General features: G+C 49.5%; 1 protein-coding gene across 2 annotated transcripts in view; it reads right to left on the bottom strand.

Annotated features, from left to right (window-relative positions):
• The window catches only part of ATP2B2 (ATPase plasma membrane Ca2+ transporting 2), a 302,597-nt gene extending 295,232 nt beyond the window's left edge, over positions 1 to 7,365 (bottom strand). The window contains exon 1 of one of the 2 annotated variants that reach the window (XM_032270594.1): positions 7,293 to 7,365. The gene's annotated coding sequence lies outside the window, so the exon portion shown is untranslated. The remainder of the gene's footprint in view (positions 1 to 7,292) is intronic. The other variant, XM_032270601.1, reaches the window with a different exon arrangement.
• Positions 7,366 to 19,384: the final 12,019 nt, after the last annotated feature.

Consider the following 19,384-nt stretch of genomic DNA (forward strand, 5'->3'; position numbering starts at 1 on the left):
TTCAGCCAGCCTAGCCTCCACTGAGGGGAGGGGCTGGAGACTGAGTTCAGTCTCATGGCTGATGATTCAATCAATCATGCCTACGTGATGAGGCTCTAATAAAAACTCTGGACACCAAAACTCAGTGGAGTTCTCAGTTGGTGAACACATCGATGTTCCTGGGAGGTGATGTGCCCTGATTCCATGTCCTGAAAAATGTGTGGGAGCTCTATCCTACACATTTTGGTAGTTGGCATCTAAGTGGGGGCTCTCCAGCCTCTGGTGGGCTTGACACAGATGCATGGCATGCCAGGGCTGCAGGGCTCTTCCATGCCTCCCAGTTCACAGAGGGGTAGACTGAGGCCCTTCCAGACCTTACCCTGTATGTGGCTGATCCTGATTTGTATACAAAACTGTAATCATAAGATCAGCACTTCTCTAAGTTTGGTGAGTCATTCTAGTGAATTATCAAACCAGAGGGGGTTGTGGGAACCCCTGAATTTGTTGCCAGCTGGTCAGAAGTGCAGGCAGCTTGGGGACCCCCCTGGTAGTTGGCATCTAAGTGGGGGCAGTCTTATTGGGGACTATGCCCTTTAACTTGTGGGGTTTGTACTAGCTCTGAGTGATTAGTGTCCTTGGTGACTTGTAAAATACCATTGGTGTCAAAGCACACCCCATCACCTTTGATTCTTCTTCCTTCTAATCTCACCCCCAACATGATGGTGGTCAGGTCAGCTCAACTGTCATATCTGTTTGGAACACAGCCACTTTTCTCCTCCACTGCCACTCATCTGGCCCAGCCACCATCATCTCTCACCTGGATAATGGCAACATTCTCCCTGGTCTCCCTGCTTCTGCCCTTGCCCCCTGCAGCAGACTCTCCAAACAGCAGCTGGGGGAGCCTGCATCCGCCTCTCAGTCCACTCAAGACACTTGAGTGCCCCACCTCCCCTGGAATTAAGGCATAGCCCCTCACCCACCTCTCTGACCTCACCTCTCACTTCTCCCTCCCCTGCACTCTCCTGTGGCTTCCTGGCTTCCATGATGTTCCGCAAACATCCCACAGCTTCAGCCTGCCTCAGGCTTTTGCTTGTTGCTTTGCCTGGAACATTGTTCTTAGTTTTCATCCTCTCATTCCAGTCTGAATGGTCACCTCCTTCAAGAAGCCTTCCCTGTACACCTTATATAAAGTAGCCCCTCCCCATCTCTCCTCTCACCCAGCTGTATTCTCCTTGATAGTCCTTACAGCATATTGCACATGCATTTGTTTGTTTGCTTATTGTCCATCTCCCTTAGGAGAATGTCAGCTCCCTGAAGGCAGGAACCATGTATACTTTGTTCACTGTTATATTCCCAGTGTTTGGCTCCATATCTATTTGTTGAATGAATAAATTATGGGCCACCAAGAAAACTGGCCAGCTGGAAGAGGTATCATAGATAATCTGGTACCTCATGGAATGTTTTGCTTTCCAGCTGGTTGTTATGAGGATGTATTTACACAGATGTGGCAGGAATCGCAGTAGGGCTGTACAGTTTCAACAGCTTGAGCTCAAGAGAAAAAGTGCTTTGTTAGTAGGTAACAAACAGATGCTCTGAAAGCACAGTGTGCCAGGTCATTTCCTTCAAAAGTCACCATGAGATTAAACACAGAACTACAAAGGGGAAAAATACATTGAATGTGCAGTCTTGTGGCTTCAGTTTTAATCTTTTCTCCCATTTCGTAGTTGGGTGAGCTTGGGCAAGTGGCCTCCCCTCCCTGTGCCTCAGTTTTGTTGTCTATGGAATGGGGAGAATGGTGATACCACCTGGCCTATGTCCCAGAGTGGCTGTGAGGGTCCTATGAGAGGCAGGATGGGAGTAGGCCCACAGAACTTTAAATTTGGTTGATTTCCTTGCTAACATCTACCAGGGCAGGGAGTCCCAGGATATTTGGGAAAGAAAGAGTCAGTACCAAATGGACCTCTAGGAATACTGACCAATTTTCAGCCTCCCAGGAAAGCTGGCCAGAGAAGAGATTTTACGGTAAGAGAATAAGAGAAAAATGCTGAAACCAAGTTGTTGTACATTGTGGGGCTGTTAATCAACTGTCCCTTCAACTCCAGGATCTCAGGCACAGTCCTGGATTCTACCCTGTGGTGAGTGAGAAGCATTGGAGGCATGGACATGGGGCATCACCTGGACAGAGAGAGCAGGGATCTGGTGGGATCAGAGGCCAGAGGTGAAGGCAGGAAGCACTCTAAGCCACTATTGTCAGGAGAGCTTGGATTTTAGCCTGAGGACATCAGGAAGCTACTGGAGGGTTACAGTCAGGGAGTGATGCGAGCAGATCTGTGTTTTTAAAGGAGCCCTCTGGCTGCTGCCCTGGGGTGGGTGGTCAGGGGCAGGTGTAGGAGCGGTATCAGCCAGGAGGCTGATGCAGTGGTCCAGGCAAGATATGGCGGTGGCCTGGACTTGGTGATGCTCACAGGAAGTAGACAGAAGACAGTGACAGTGAAGACATGAGCAGAAAAAAAGAGAGAGTCAAGGATGACTTCAAGTTTTGGATTTAGGCAAGGACAGAAAGTAGGACATTTGCAGAGATATTTGAGGGTGTCTTTGCCACACTCTCACCCCACACTGAGCTCCAACAGTCCAACTGCCAGCCCCTCAGAGTGGTTTTGACCCACACTGATCTCAGAAGGCCATCTGACAAGGACAGGAGGACCTTTAAGCCAGTGCCAAGGTTCAGAGAGGTGAAGCTTTGCTTCGGCTAAACTCAACAACCATCACTATCCAGATCCAGCTTGCTCATCCTAGTCCTCCTCTCCACCACTGATTTCATAAATCAAAATCACTTTGCAGTTGATGCTATAAAAAATTATTTTTTACATTCAGCTTTGAATGTCCAGAAGCCCATTTCAGCTATCAAATTGTTTATCTCTAATTCACTGCTTCTCACCTCATGAGAGTTTCTTAGTGAAATTAATATTTGCAGGCTGAACTATTTTGCTATGGCCTCAAACAGCCAGTCTGTGATGGATGAGCTCAGCTGGAATGGCTGTACTGTTGCTTCTGGGTCTTGCTGGGAAGGTAAGGTGGTAACCAGGGGCACTGCCTACTTAGTTGTCTGCATCACACCTCTCCAGAGATTTCCTAAAGACAGAGACTTGACTTTTCCTTCCACACTTAACTCCCTCCCCTTATACCACTACAGCTCCAAGCTTGATGCTCTGCAAAATAAATAGTCACAGTTGCCAGGAATAAGCTGTCACTGTTATAGCCTGAATTGTGTTCCCCAAATTAATATGGTGAAATCCTAACCCCCACCACTTAAGAATGGAACTATATTTGGATATAAGGTTTTAAAAGATGTGAGTAAACTAAATTGAGGTTGTTAGGGTGGGCCCTTATCCAATCGGACTGGTGTCTTTATAAGAAAAATTTGAGCACAGAGACATATTTGGGAGGTGAGGACACAGGGAGAAGTCAGCTGTCTAGGAGCCAAAGAGAGAGGACTCAGAGGAAACCAGCCCTTCCAACACCTTGATCTTGAACTTCCATCCTCTAGAACTGTGAGAAATGAATCTCTGTGGTTTAAGCCACAACTGGGGGGTCTGTGGTACATTGATATGGCAGCTGTAGCAGATGAATACAGCACCAAAGCTAGCTCTCTCAGAACGGCAGCTCCAGGACAGAAAGAAGACTATGTGACATTGACATTGGCTTTGAATAAAAAAATTTTTTTGAGAAAAAAGAACACTTTAGAATGAAAGGTGCCAACATAACTTTTTTTTTTTTTTTCATTTGAGACAGTTTCCCTCTTGTTGCCCAGACTGGAGTACAGTGGTGTGATCTCAGCTCACTGCAACCTCCGCCTCCTGGGTTCAAGCGATTCTCCTGCCTCCGCCTCCCGAGTAGCTGGGATTACAGGTATGCATCACCATGCCGGGCCAATTTTGTATTTTTAGTACAGACAGGATTTCTCCATGTTGGTCAGGCTGGTCTTGAACTCCCAACCTCAGGTGATCCGCCTGCCTTGGCCTCCCAAAGTGCTGGGGTTACAGGTGTGAGCCACCACGCCTGGCCTACCCATTTTTCTTATACAGCTGACTAGCAAAAGCACACACATACACACATTGGTGGGGGCAGAGGATTTTTTCTTAACTCTAACTCCTCTTTGTGGTTACATAAACAGTGAACATTCCACTGGGGGAAATTTAGAAAGTACAGAAAAGCACGAAGAAAAAAAACAAGTCACCTGTTATCCTCCCACACTTCTGTATCTGTTTCTTCTCTCTATTCTCTCTTTCCCTCTCCCCCCACTCCTTTCTCTCTTGCTTACTTCTGTTTTTGTCTGCCTATTCAAAAAAGTACAGTTTGGATTAATTTTGACAAATCGCCTTTTCACTTAATACTGAAATATGAACATTTTCTCCTCCATCATTAAAGATTTGTCTCAAACAGTTTCAGCGGCCTCCCAGAATCTTCCTTCTGTGGTCTGTGTCGCCACAACTGACTCCCAGCCCCCTGCTGCTCGGCATCCGCGTTGTTTCATACTGTTAACTAATATAAATACTGCTATGATACACATCCTTGTAGATCAATCTTTGTATACATTTTGGGTTATTCCTCAGGGCAAGTATCCTAGAAGTGAAATTACCAGTTCCTTATATTTTGAAAGAGGAAACTTTTAAAAAGCCTTTATAACTTCCTAGTAGGTTATGCTGCCTTCAGGGATATAACAATTTCTCATCATACATATTAAAAGATTCCCAGCGTTTAATTTTAGACATCTTCCAAAAATAAAAAGAAACAAACAAAATAAAACCTAACTTATCTGCCTATAGTCAATGCAAGAAGCGACAGGCATCCCTGGCTAACAGGAAGCTGCCCTTCGGGTGAGAGCTTGTTACTTAGGCAGGGAAGGAAAGGAGGTGGCCTGGCTGGTTTTTCAGCATTCTGTGGAATGGATACCCATTTTACAGATGAAGAAACAGAGGCACAAAGAGGTAGAGTCACCATGTGCCCAAGGCCACACATAGCTTGAGAAGGAAGCAGTCAGGATTGAAATTCAATTTTTCCTGGCTCCAAAGACCAAGGCCTTAGCTGTTATTCCTGAGGGTCTCTGGGTGCTGGTCTTTACAAAGGGACAAGCTGCTGAGCAGGGCAGCTGCAGGATGGCTCCCGGATCCAGCCCTGGTGTCCTGTTCTGCCTTCCCATCTTGCCAGCAAAATGAGGTACTGGGTGTGCAGGACCAGGAAGATGCAAGGCTGATGTGTACCCCAAGGGAGCACAAGCTGGTGCAGCCCACCTGGCCCTCACCAGGTGATGGCCAATATGCCCACCTGGCCATTTGCTCATCTGGGTCACAAACCCTTATCGCTGTGTTGACCCCACTAGAACAGCCACAGCTGTGTGACAGGCCAGACAAGGATGCACTAGTGAGCCTGTGTCAAAGTAAACATGTATACAGATAAAATCAGGGAGAGCAAAAATACCCCACACATGCTGTGGCAAGGAATGAAGTTATGAATACATTGTTTTATCCATTGTCCAGTCTTTTACAAATGTAATGTTGTTTCTGCAGGGATATGGTGGGAAAATGAGGTATCTGAAGGCAGGTGGACCGGGTTCCAGTCCTGCCTCTTAATGGTCAAGTGACTTTGGGCAAGTCACTTCACTTCTCTGAGCCTTAGTCTCCTCACCTGCAGGATGAGGATAATCACTGCATCTTGTTTTCAGGATGAAGCAACGTAAGAGATGATCCTTAGCATTGCACCATAGGGAACGGCAAATCCAGTTCCCATGCAAATTAGCACCTCTCTGAGCCCCAGGTACGAACAAAGAGACAAGACCCTGCCTTGGGAGGAGCTGAGTGTGGAGAGGAAGCAACAAGGCTACCGAGGTGATGAGAAGTAGAACCGAAGTGACAGATCAAGTCCACATTATTTTCAGAAAATGATCATGCTTTGGGTCTTTAGCTCATGACGGCAGCAAAATTGGAGGAGGAGGCATGCCTCGCCTCTGCCAGCTCCTTAGTCTCTCCCCAGCATCACCTTTCACTTTTCCATCAAAAGGTACCCACACCCCAGTTCCCAGAGCCCTGTTCTCTTCTGGGGCCGATCTGGTAAGATCACATCTACACATGTATGCCCATGGGTTCCTAGATCACCCCAGAGAGCACTTGGGAAAAAACCATGAAAGAAACATGTGCGTATTACATAAATCTTAGAAAACACAGGAAATCAAAATCGCTCATAATCTCTAAACTTAGAAGTAACCACAGCTAACCTATAGATGATATTTTGATGGAAGTTTTCAAGGCTCTTTTCCCATCCTCTTTCAAGGAGCAACAGGCATGGCGGTGATTTGGGCAGTGTGACGGGTCCGAGGGGAGGGGTTGGGTGGCGCAGGCTGTCTTTTATCAGACCTAGGGAGCAGTGGCTACTCCAGATTAGGAAGGAAGCCAGTTCCACACACACCCACCCCAAAGGCTGGCAGGGAAGTGGCATCCCAGAGCCACTGGCAGGGAATCTGCTGGCCCATTCCAGAGAACTCAGAGAAGTCCCAGGCAGTCCTCCAGGTAAAGGGTCTGTGTCTCCTAACACTTGTTTGTAAACAGATGGTTCAGAGCCTCAGGCTGGTTTTCCCAGGGATACCATGGTGGCAAGGGTTTCAGGCCTGCCCACAGTGGCCCCATCAACCCAAGACAGGGGCCAAAGATGGTGCTTCATGCAAATGGCTACTGAACTCCAAGGCCCTCTGCAGGCTCCCAGGCCCCACCCAGGCTCTCCCTGCTCAAGGCTTCAAGTCAAAAACACCCCTCAGTGGGCTGACCTCAAGGAGACAATAACTGAAAAACCATCTGATGGTGTTAAAACATACTGAGGTGTGAGTGACTGACATGACAGCCACAGAGCCCACACAGGAATATTGCTCTTTATCTCAAAAGGACATTTAGTAAGCCAAGCGTACTTCTCCTTTGATGGAATATCACATCAAGGTAAAGTGGCAATGCGTAGGCTCTGTGAGGACTGGGGAGGCGGTCACCCGCTAGAAACAAGCCCGAACCTCAGCTTTCAGACCTGATTCTGCCTTTACTCTTCTACTAATAGAAGAAGTTTTGGAAAGCCACCGCCGAGGGCATCAGTGTTGGGAAGTGGGCTAGGGAGGCTGGGCGTTGGGCGGTGGGGGTGGGTGATTGCGCAGACAGGCAGTTTGCAAACTGGGCATTTCTAAATCAAGGCTGCCAGAAGCACTGGCTGCACACAGATGCGAGTGGACTTCTATGGGTGCCCCCAGGTGAACCAGGGCTCGTGGCTCTCACACTCACCGTCTCCTTGGGGCTCACAGTCCACGCTCTAAGTGCAGGGAACCCTAAGAGAAAACGAGATCAGAAAAGCATGTCAAGGGGGCTTGCATTTTCCGAGTCACAGACTGGGGGCCAGGGATTCAGATCTGGCTGAAACAGTTTAAAATGTAATGTTTGAGCCAATCCCAGTATAGAAACTGAGGATTTCATGCAAAAGTCAGGCTTGCTGGCCCCACTGGGGAGGACTGCATCTCCAGGCCAGGTGCCAGCAGGATGGGCTCCCCTCTGCTCTGGTGTCTGACGCTGTGACCTGCAAAGCTCAGTTTTGCCTCCTTCCTGGAGACAAATCTCCCAGGTTTGGCTGGGCATCCTCCCCTCTCCCCTCCCTTTGCTGGAACCAGACACATAAACTGGGAACCCTGGAGGAAGACGACTGGGCTCATTCCTTAGAGAAATCAAGGGAGAGAAGGTAACGTCAGGCTCTGGACAAAGTTTGGGGTTGCGGCCCTTTCCAATATCCCTGGCCTGTGGCTCTGGGGACTGAATCAGTCAGGGTCCTGGGGCATCCCTGTCATTTGAGGAGGGCTTAAGGAAGGAACTCTACAAAAGTGTGGCAGGAATAGGGAAACCTGGAAGGACGGTGCAGTTCCAGGGACAAGCAAAAGCAGGGGGGATTCCTTTCCTGCACTCCTAGTCCTGAAGGAGATGGGAGGAGGGCGGCTTCCAGAGAGAGCTGTGTGGAGCAGACGCTTGATGGGAGCTGTCTCCTGTGATCAAAGCATGCAGCCAGCCCAAGGGACCCTGACCCTGACCCTGACCCTGAGGGAGGGAGCTGGGAGGCTACATACTCTAACCTCTCTCCCCATCACTCTGTACCTCACCAGAGCTCCTCATTGGCCAAACCTAACAGGGAGCCAGACGGAGAGGAAGCCCAGTGGTGCTGCCTGTACCAGCCACCTCTTGGGACACACAGCAAGCAGGAGACCAGTGCTGAGCAGATCCTGAGGGCCAATGGCAGGCCTCCAGCACAGCAGCCCTGCCTCCGAGTCCTACTCACTCACAGGGGCTACACTCTCAGGCCCCAAGCCAGGGCTAACCAGGTCCTACAAAGTGTCTGAAGGCTCCATTCTACCTCACTATGAGTTGGCACCGGGCACTTGGTGCCAAGCCTGCCTGGGTCCCGCTGTGCTGCTGAGCTGGTCTGAGCCTGGGCTTTTGCTCTGTCCTCCGGCGCCCCAGCCCTGCTAACCCTCACCTTAGCACCTGGAGCTCACTGGGCCCCGACCCTCCCTCCAGCCTGTTCTCTTCTACTGCACACCCTTCAAATCCCTCCCACTGTTGAGCCAGCCTGTCCCCTTCCCAGAAAAATAGCCCAGCCCAGAGTTCACAGAGATCCAGGAGCAGAACTGCAGGGAAGCCAGAGCCACGAGGCCAACACAGAACATTCATGGGGCCAGCTCGGGAGCCCCAGAGCTCCCTGACTCAAATCTCTTCCGGGAAAAACACGAGCCTGACAAGAGGCAGCCAAATTCAGTTTCTTGGTACCTGGAGCTAGAAGCGACTGTCAGCTTCAGCACCTGCTTTGTACAGATGGGGAAACTGAGGTCAGGAGAAGGGTAGAGCTTGTAGCAGCCACACAGCCAGAGAGCGGCAGTGCCAGTATTTTGTTCGCTTCCCAGGCTCTCCCTTCCTTCTGGCCTGGGACCCACGAGGCCGTGGCCACGTCAGGAGACTGGAGTTAGCCTCCCTTTGACAATAGCAATCTTACTAATAAGGCCAAGCTGGAGGAGTTCCTTTGAGCAGGCCCGAAGCTAACATCTAAAACCACAGAGCATTTTCTCCTCACTCACCTCAACTCCATAAGGCAGGCACTATTTATTACTCCCATATTACAGATGAGGAAGTTGAGTCCCAGAGAAGCTACCTGGCATGCACAGCACAGAAGCAACCACGTCAACTCAACAATAAGAACAATCAGCATCACTGAGCAGGCGCCCCCAGCTTGCCCTATGCAGAGGCCTTGCACGCGGCGCCTCATTAAGCTTTATCTGGAGCAGCACTAGCTGCATGGCCATTGAGACGCCCCTGACTGTTTTGCTCTGTGCATTTGTCTCCTGACCCTCTCAGGGCCTCTCCCTGATGTCTCAGTCCCTATGAGGCAGAAAGCCAAGAACTGGCCACCTGTCACACCCAGCACCTTCCAGCTGTGCTCAAGGGGCCTCCCCAGGCTCCCCTGGGCCCACCTGCTCCCTACCCAAGGCCCTGAACTCCTTTAGACTGTAGTGCCATCCCCGGGCCGTGGGCAGCCAGGCCTGTCTTTATCAGCGGTGCCCCTGTCTTTTTCAACGGGGACTGTTGGGATGAAAGATTGATGAGCAATCTTTCCTCACTAGTGAATTTTTAATTATGGAAGAAAGGAGACCCCAGCCCCTGGCCCAAACCAGGACTGTGGGGAGGATGGTTCTTGGATGTCACCACTGTTAAAATTTCATCTGCATTGACAGCAGCCATGAACCCTGCATCTAGGTTTTTCTGTCCACAAATAAAGGTGAAAGCCTGTGATAGGGAGTAATTGGTGAAATTGGAAAAATCCCCTGACTTCTAACATAGATAGTTCTGGAATGATATGAGAGTAACTGAGCTTAGGACCCCAGAAAGCCAGGGACAAGTCCAAGCATAGCAGGCAGTGGGTGCGAGAGGCTGAAGCCATCCAAGCTGACAGAAGCTACGATTCTTGCCCTTCTAAATTGCAGGTGACCGCACCTCTCACCCTGGATCGTCTTACAGTCAACAGCTGAGATGGGGCTGAGCTCAGAGCATGGTTCCAGGCCTGGGGGCCTTGCAGAGATGAGGCTTTAATCAGGATCAGGGCCCAGGTGAGCCACTGCCCCAGAAGAGCAGGGTGCCCGTGGGATTATCCATGACTCAGGTGGGCCTAATTTCATAAGCCAGCCAGCAAAGGGAAGCCATCACCTGGGCTTGAATCCTGGCTCCACCATTTCCTGGCCCAGGTTTTTAAGCAAGCCGCTTCAGCCTCCTGAGCCTCAGTTTCTCCTCCATAAAATGAGGGTAGAAACAGCTCCTGCAGAGGGCTATGGTGAAGGTAAGAGGAGAGGATGCATGGAAAACGCCGAGCACTCTGCCTTGCCTTGGTCAGTTCTTTTTTCTTTTGGGAGGAAGTTCTTTCTTTTTTGATCATAGCTCACTGTAACCTCAAATTCCTGGTCTCAAGCGATCCTCCTGCCTCAGCCTCCTTAGCAGCTGGGACTACAGGCACTTGCCACCACACCTGGCTAATTTTTAAAAAATGCTTTTTCGTGGAAATGAGATCTCGTTATGTTGGTCCTGAAACCCTGACTAAAGCAATCCTCCTGCCTTGGCCTCCTGAAATGCTAGAATTACAGGCCTGAGACACCGTGCCTGCCTGGTGGGTTCCTGATAAACAACCACCAGGAAGAATAAACCACCCATTCTACTTTCAAATGGTTTATAAACTATTGCGGATCTCACACAGCCCTAAAACAAAACTCAAAATGGAAGGAGAGAAATCGGGGATGGAGGCGGGGGATCATTTTAACCTGGGGGTGGCAATCGGGGAGGGTTCACTGAAGATGAAAATACACCTCCAAGAATCCTTTGAAAGTTCAGGAACTAATCTTCTTGGGTGGAAGGCCTGCCTGCATCCTGAAGTTCTCTCTAGGACATTGGGTGGGAATGACGTTCTGATGTATACCTGGTTTTCTGTTATACCACTGTTTAGTCAATAAAGTCATGAGTCATTGGCTCCAGGAGCCCCCCAGGATTTCCACAAATTCTGCCTCCTCCAGGAAGCCTCTCAGGATTGCTTCAGCCCACAGGGACCGTATTCTTCTCATGTGCCAGTAGCACCCAAGGCCCAAACAACATGCCCTAACCAGCCTGCTTCCAAGGGAGAAGCTCTGGCTTCTAATTCCAACTCCACCCTCTCCTCCCGGTGAGATGTTGGGCAAATGCCAGCCCCTCTTGGGGCCTGAGTTTCCTTGTCTGTGGAAAAGGGGTTGGACTAGCTTAGAGTCTCTCAGAGTGAGCTCTGGGGAGCACTAGTCTTTCAAGAAGCTCCTTAAAACAGGCACCATGTTAGAAAATGTTTGGGAACTGTTGTATGCTATAGCTCCCATTCCCCTCGTAGCTTTCACAAGGCAATGACTAAGGCTCTGATAAGTCCTGCAACATAGAAACCAGCTTAGTTTGGTTTGACCCAGCATTTCCCATATTAACTTGACCTTGAAACCTTTTTTGGGATAAACTACCATTCCTTAGAATGTACTTTGGGGAATGGTGGCCTCAAAGATTTCTCAGGTACCTTCCTGCTCAGTCATTCAGAGATTTAATAAGTCTAAGGTGTGGAATTTCACCCCCTGGGTAACTTTTCCAAAATGTCTTTGCTTTATTTCTGGCCAAGATATGAGCTCCACCAGCCCCCCCCAGGCCCCCCTAACCTCGCCACCGCCTCCTCCAGCTCTCAGGGCAGGTGCTATGTCTGGGTCCTGGGTCTCCATCACAACAATCCCTGTATTGCATTTGTAGGTGTGTCCCTGCCTACAGTGGCCATACACTCTTAAAGGAGGGACTGTGTCTGAATGCTGGTGTGTCCCAGGGGTTGACAGTCTCAGTGCCCGAAACGTCAGTGTGTGCTCAATCAATATTTTTGAATACAGGGGTGAGGTTTTAAGCATTTAACAAGTAGCATGACCTTGTCCTGTGCCAAGGGGGTCACTGGCTATAAGTAACCAACAGGGCTTTCCTGACCATGCTCGCCAGTTAGACCTCAACCCTGGTGGAATGAATGAATGCATGAATGAATGACTTGTAAGACCTGTGTAAGAAATTATAACTATTAACTAAAGAGGAAAAGCACTTTCTAAGGCAAAGCCCAATGCTGTGTTTTTAAAATATTTTCCCTTTTCTGGACTTTTCTGGCTTGACTGTTCAGATGTGGGGGTGGTGCAAAGATCACCTGACCCCCACCATGGCACCAGGCTGGAGCCAAGGCCGGATGAGAAAGTGGGCTTTTCTGTGTCCTTAACTGCTGGCAGCAGCTTTGGTATTTCAAATGTCCTTCTGAAATCTGAATCCAAAATGAAATCGTTTTTCAAGTAAATAATACCATTGATGTCAGTGTTGCTGCAGGAGGTTTAGCAGGCTCCAGAAACTCAGAGTGCGGGGTGTGCAGGTCGCCCTCGGGCGGTGGGGGGGACAACCCAACCCAAACATGGGTATTCTGGCTCCACAAGGTCTCCGGCTCCACGAGGCCACCTGCTTTGCAGGGGAATGAAGAGTCTGTGGGTACTTAAGGCATTGGCCTAGCTAAGAGACACATTTTTTTTTTTCTTGATTATACTTGATAGCACCCCAGGGACATTCAAAAATGTCACACCTTAGGATCCTATGCTGTCATGGGCTTTGGGGCCTGGGTCAAGGGTGAGAGGGTGAGGCATGGTGGAGCCAGGGGGAGGAGTCTTGGAGCTGCAGGGGAGATGAGAAAGGGTCAGGGCCTCCTCTGAGCTCCCGGATGGGATGGCTTCAGATTCCCATATTGGTTTCCTCCTCCGCCAGGATTTGACGCAGATACTCCCCGGTTTGAGTTACAGAATCGGATCACGGCTTCCTGACCCTTGGCTTCTTGGGAGGTTTGTAGAGGAGGGATGGGGGTTGAGTTTTCAGCGGGGGCCAGGCTCAGGGTGTGTTCAGAAGGCTTGGAGGAGAGTGGCCAGGATGGAGCCAGGGTTACCCCTCTGTGGTGGGAGTGGTGCCCCCACACTCAGGGACCCTTCTGCGGGGACCCCCTTCCATTGCCACTCAGGGATGTGAGGCACACTCCAGGAAACCTCTCCAAGGAGAAAGTCTGAGTTTAGTGCTCATATCGTATGTTTAACACCTCCCCGACTCTTGCTAAATTCTCTCTAAAACAAGGAGAGCAGACCTCCATTGGTAGGACGCAGTATCCACCCAGGATTTAATAGCATCAGCAGTCTGCCTTCTTTTCTAAAGATTTTTTTAATTGTTACTTGCTATTTATGACAGCTGTTACCATTTTTTCCCATTTATGGCAGCACTAAAGTTTCACTCTAAGTTTATTTTGGTTAAAAAAAGTGAGCTCATTTGAATAAAGATATTCAGTTCTTTTTAGTACAGGTGTTCTGATCTCCAGGTGTGGAGGGAGGGAAAGAAACAACTAGAGTTTGGGAAACTCTCATTTAGTCCAAACTACCCACAGCAGAGATGGGTACACTGAGTCCCAGAGGAGACAGGCATTGCCCAAGCACACACAGCTCACTATAAAGGACGAAGCCAGGATAAAGGACTCAGGGTCCGGGACTCCAGCCTTTTTCTACTTTGTCACCTCTTCTTTGTGAAGCCCTGATGTGAATGCCTCTCTTGGTGTGGTCCTCACAGCGGAGGGGAAATGTGGACTCATAGATCTGCTGCCGCTAGGGTCCTGGGGGCTCTGCAGGGGCTGGAATTGAAAGTTTTCCTCTCTTTACCTCACAGAGCTTGCAGAATTGGTGCTTAGTGAGACCCTGGTGAAAGGATGGATGGATGAATGGATGGCTAGAAAGAAAAGTGGATATATGGAGATACAGATGGAGAGAGAAAGGGATGGATGGACAGACGGATGGATGGATGGATAGATTGGTGGATGAATTGCGGTTGGAGGGGCTGATAAATGAATAGATGGAGATACAGATGGGGAGAGAAAAGGATGAGTGAATGAATGGATGGATGGAGGTGTCAACAAATAATTTGGCTGATGACTTAGGGTCCTCCCAGCCCCATTACCTACCCAAGGTTATTTTCATTCCTTTAAAGAACTAGCAGAAAGTTCTCTATGAGGAAAAGAATTAATGGTGATATTTTAGTTACCTTGATAGACTGGTAGCAAAAAAACAAAAAACAAAAACCCAAAAACAGACAAACAAAAACCAGAAAAAAACCCTTCTCATTTGCCAGTGAGACACTGAGGCAAACGTAAATGACACTCCCAGGAGCCCAGGGCCCAGGCTTCTGGCTTTGCTTTTGAAACTCACTCCTCAGGCTGGGCTGAGCTGCCTCTCTTCTCTGGGCCTCCGTTCCCCATGTGTAAAACAAGAGTGGGTGAGTCAACTAAGTCCCACCCTCCCAGCATCCTGTGGCTCCTCCAAGGCCTGCCAGATGCCAAAGCCACCCCATGCCCCCCAGTGTGACGGCAGATTCTGAATCTTCAGGCCGGCTGGGCTTTTCTAAGAGGCAGTTGCTTCCCTGCAAGTGGATGTGCCGGAGCCAGCCAGGCAAGCAAGTGGTCCCCGAGGGCAGCATCGGCATGGGCTCCATCTCTCTCTGCCTTTGAGACCAGCTTATGTTAAGGAGATAATATTGGAAAGGCTGGTGACATGATGTCAAGTCCTCAGTACCCTAAAGGATGCCACCCTTAGTATATAAAACTAATATGGAGGCCTGGACAAACAAAGGTGGGAGGGCAGGGCAGGGGCAGGAGGGGGAGGGTCCTGGGTTATCCGGCCCTGGGTTCAGATCCTGCTGCTGCTACTTCTTAGCTGTGTGACCCTGGGCCACTTCTCTCAACCACTCTGAGCCTCATCATCCACCAAAATGTGAGTGAAATGACCTCTCCCCCTCACCGGATCCTTGTGCAAGGTTGGGTTTAATAGATGCTAACTTTCTTAGTTCCCACTATCCTTCCACAATGTGAATTGCAAGGGAAGAGCCTGGATCTTCTTTGTTAGAAATTACCCCACTTACTAAATGTTTATAGAGCACCTCCCATGTGCCAGGCTCTCCCCTCTGCCCTGAGAATGTGGCAGTGAGCCAGGCAGCCTCAGTGTCTGCCCTCATGGCGTTCACAGTCTAATGGCCGTTTACCAAATGGTCACTCAAATAAGTGTGAAATGTCACCCGAGATAGGTTCTGTAAACAAGGTGGGATGGAGGAGGGGCTACATCATGGGGCCCACTTAGTGTGATGATCCTGGGGCAGGGTCATCAGGGAGGTGACTCAAGCTGAGACCTGAAGCTATGCAGGTGGGGAGCAGGTACAGGTGTTGGGGGCAGGGGAGAGGCTTGGCCACGCAAAGGCCCTGTGCGGGAGGGGCGTAGCATGTGCCAGGACCTGCGGGGAAGCCAGTGTGGCTGGAGGAGGGGGCAAGGGCCAGCGTGGCCTCAGATGAAGCAGGAGACATGGCAGAGGCCTGACCACCCAGAGTATCAGGAGCCATGGGCAGGGCTCTGGGCTTTCTCCTGAGAAAAAGGGAGCTATGAACAGATGCAAAGTGGAAAGGTGAGAAGTCTGGCCACTGCGGGTGGAGGGTGGATGCAGGCCTCGCAGAGGGAGGCTGAGAGCAGTGAGGTGGCCATGCCACTATCCAGGCAAGAGACAATGGTGGCCAGACTGGGTGATAGTCACAGTGAACAGCAGCCAGGAGCAGCCCTCTCCAAGCTCTGGCCAGTGACTATCGTGCAGGAAGAGGTGCCTGTGGAGTCCTCTAGGACTTCCTCTGCCCCCTTGCCTAAGGCCCTAAAGCTCAACCACAGCCCTATAGCCCGAGACAGGCCTTGGCACAGGACAGCTTCCCTGCAGTAGGGTGTCTATGCGATAGTGAAAGTGATGGCATTCACAACTCCGACCCACGGACTTCACTGTTTACAGTCTCCTTGCACAGGCTTTATCTAGTCACTCTTCACAGCACCTGCCACGGCGGGAGAACCCAAAACCAACCTCTTTCCTGCATCCCTTTGGAAGTAAAAAGGCAGTCACCATTGTGGGGACTGTGGTTATACAGCTGATGCTCGTTATTTGTGGTAGTTCTGCTCTATAAAGTCACCATGGATGCTGAATTGGCAAATACCAAACCTTTGCTCCTAGGAATACAGGGTCAGGTTCCTGGGAACCTCTGGTCCCAACATTTTCACCAACTGATCAATATGTAACCTTATTTTAAGTATTTTTCTTTTTTGCTTAAAGACACCTTATTTAATACCTATCATTGGCTCATTAACTTGGGCTCCCGGCCAACAGCACCGTAACTCACACCTGGATGAAGCTGTCTAACACACGCGTTTTCTCCGTAGGGCAGAGCCTGGCCTTCTTGGCTAAGGAATACCAAACAGGATGGCAGCACCATGCTTTGGGGCCATTTAAAATAGCAAAACCACCAACAGGAATCACACAGAAGGGGAAATACGCAGTACCACACGGACTGCAGACAGTACCCCTGCTCGTGGGGTGAGCTCAAAGCAGGAAGGCAGAGCGTCTGTCACCTGGCTCGACCTCTGCTGGGAACATGCGGCGGGCAACTCCCATTTTCCACCGCTCTGCACACGCCTACAAATCACCGCAAAAGCACTGCGAGTATTGATCTGGGTGTGTACATTATCTGGGCATATATGTGTTAAGGAGGAGGCAAACTCGCACATATGGACTCCATGAAGAAGGAGGATGGGTTGATCATTCATTTGTTGATGTGACACACCTCCCCCCGCCAGGGCCTTCCATGTGCCATGTGCCTCTCGGGTGCTTGGGAGACACACAGGCATCATCTCAGCCGATCCTCACCCGCCCTGTGAGTAGGGGCTGTTGTTTTTCAGAGGCTGGGGCATAGAGGTTTGGTTGTAGGTGGAAGGTCCCAGAGCTGGGAAGTGGCGCAGCAGGGATGAAACCCAGGGACGCTTCCTCCAGAGTCCAGCTCCACCGCCCAAGCTTCACCTGTACGCTCTCATTCTAAAAGCTGTTTTCACACCAAATCTCTTCAAACCCTCTTTATTTCCCACTTCCTGCCAACTAAGCAGTTCAGCTCACAAACTATATTAATCCCTGGCATAAATTCATTTAAACAAAATATTGCCAAGCAACGCAAAAGCAGAAATCCTCTTACAACCCACATGGGTATCGATGCTGTGCGTGTGGAAGGCCTGAGCCTCTTAGTGCCTGATTGTAAACACACCCAAATCTGTGACAGAGACCGGGCAGGGCCAGCGGAGAAGCCACTAGGACAAACCCCTCGTCCTCAGGGACAGACTGACCTCTCGCTGCCCGCCCATGGCTGGGAGTACGGGGCGTTGCTGTTCGCCTGCTGGCTTGGCTGGGGCTCCCCCCATCCTCACAGACAGCAGCAGGCAACACTTAAATGCTGGCCGCCTTTGAGTGGTAACACTGCTTTATTTTTAAATTTTTTATTTTTAACTTTTAAGCTCAGGGGTATGTGTACAGGTTTGTTACATAGGTAGACTTGTGTCATGGGAGTTTGTTGTACAGATTATTTCGTCACTTAAGTATTAAGCCTAGTACCTGTTAGTTATTTTTCCTGATCCTCTCCCTCTTCCCATGCTCCACCCTTCGAGAGGTCCCAGTGTCTGACTGTCTGCTCCCCTCTACGGGTCCATGTGTTCTCATCTTTTAGCTACCATTTAGAAGTGAGAACATGCACACACAGTATTTGGTTTTCTATTCCTGCATTTATTTGCTGAGGATAACAGCCTCCAGCTCTATCCATGTCCCTGCAAAGGACATGATCTTGTTCTTTTTTATGGCTGCATAGTATTCCATGGTGTGTCTGTGCCACATTTTCTTTATCCAGTCTACCACTGATGGGCGTATAGGTTGATTCCATGTCTTTGCTATTGGGTAACACAGCTTTATGATCCTGCATATTGAATTTTCCAGAGCCCCAGTTTCCTCATCTGTAAAATGGCTCAGGAGAAGTTCCCATTATTAATACTCTGCATTTATATTGCACTTAAAATTTTATAAAGCACTTTCACATCCAGTGGTTGCTCCACGTTCCTCCAAACTGAGAGGTAGGTGGTGCTATTAGCCCAATCCGGCACTGAGGAAAGCAAGGCTAAGTTTGGGGTCGGGCGGGGGGGACATGCCAGCGGGAGGCTGGGCTGTGATTTGAACCCATGCCTTTTGTTTCCCAATGGCACAGTCTTTCAACTACTTCCTCAGACAGAAAAAGAATGATTTCTTTTGGTGGATCAATTCCAAATTGGAAAATGTGTTTCAGAATAGAAAGGGGTACTTACGAGCACAGACCCTGAGCCACATAGCTTGGTTTGCAGCTCAGCTGTGTGCCCTGGAGCAAGTTACTTACTCTGTGTGTCTCAGTTTCTTCATCTGTAAATCTGTAAAGTGGCTAAAGTAGCATCTGCCTGGGAGGGTGGTCATAAGGGTGAAGTGAGTCAGTATTTGCAAAGTGTTAGCACAGGATCTGGCACTTGGTAAATGCCACGTAATTACTTAGGCATAAATCAGAAGAAAAAAACATTTGCAGAATTTGTTGTTGCCCATTTTAGAATTTCCTAATGTGGCTGGACTACATGTTGATTTGTTGTAATTAACATTACTATTAATAGCCAAGTGATAGGTCCCTCTTTCCTTTAGGATAAACGTTATTAAGCCATCTTACAGATGAGGAATCCTGATGCTCAGAGAGGTGACATGACTTGCCCAAGGCCACACAGTTGGCAAGTGGCAAAGCCAGGCCTCCAGTTGAGCTCATCCAGCCTGTGCTATTAATCAAGCTGCTACCCCTCTAATCAGTGGCAATCAAGCTCCTTGAGGTCCAGGATTGGGAAGGGAGGTCTTTGCAAGGGGGCTGCTGTGGACATGGTGGGCCAGACCATATAAAGTGGCCCTCATTCCCGCCCCCAGGCTGGCCCTGCACAGGTCCTGGCAGCCTGGAAGAGAGGCTTGGGTTCCATACAATGGGCTCTGCCTCCCTTAGAAAGGAGGTCTGGGTCTCCTACATGCTAAGAAAGAGGGAGCAGAAATGTTTCCATATCAAATACAGCATCAGGATTAAAATCAGAGTGGTATTTGGAAGGTGCCAGAAGATTTAACATGGCTTGCTGCTAAGTTCCCAGTTTTGTTTCTTACAAAAGAGGTTTCAGGAAGGCTATCTCTTACCCAAAGTGAGTTGCTTCCAAAGATGAAATATTGTTGCACATCCAGAAGAGAGAATGGGCTTTGAAATTAATGTGAAGCAGGTCCCATGAGGTCCTCAGCCTGGACTGGGAGCCTCAGGTTCTAGGCCTGGCTTGACTGCTATCGCTGTGTGACTTTAGAAAAAATTTTCCCTTCTC

This window comes from Sapajus apella, unplaced genomic scaffold (genome assembly GCF_009761245.1).
Source record: "Sapajus apella isolate SASKATOON/1434 unplaced genomic scaffold, GSC_monkey_1.0 scaffold213, whole genome shotgun sequence".
In the NCBI taxonomy this organism is placed as follows: domain Eukaryota; kingdom Metazoa; phylum Chordata; class Mammalia; order Primates; family Cebidae; genus Sapajus; species Sapajus apella.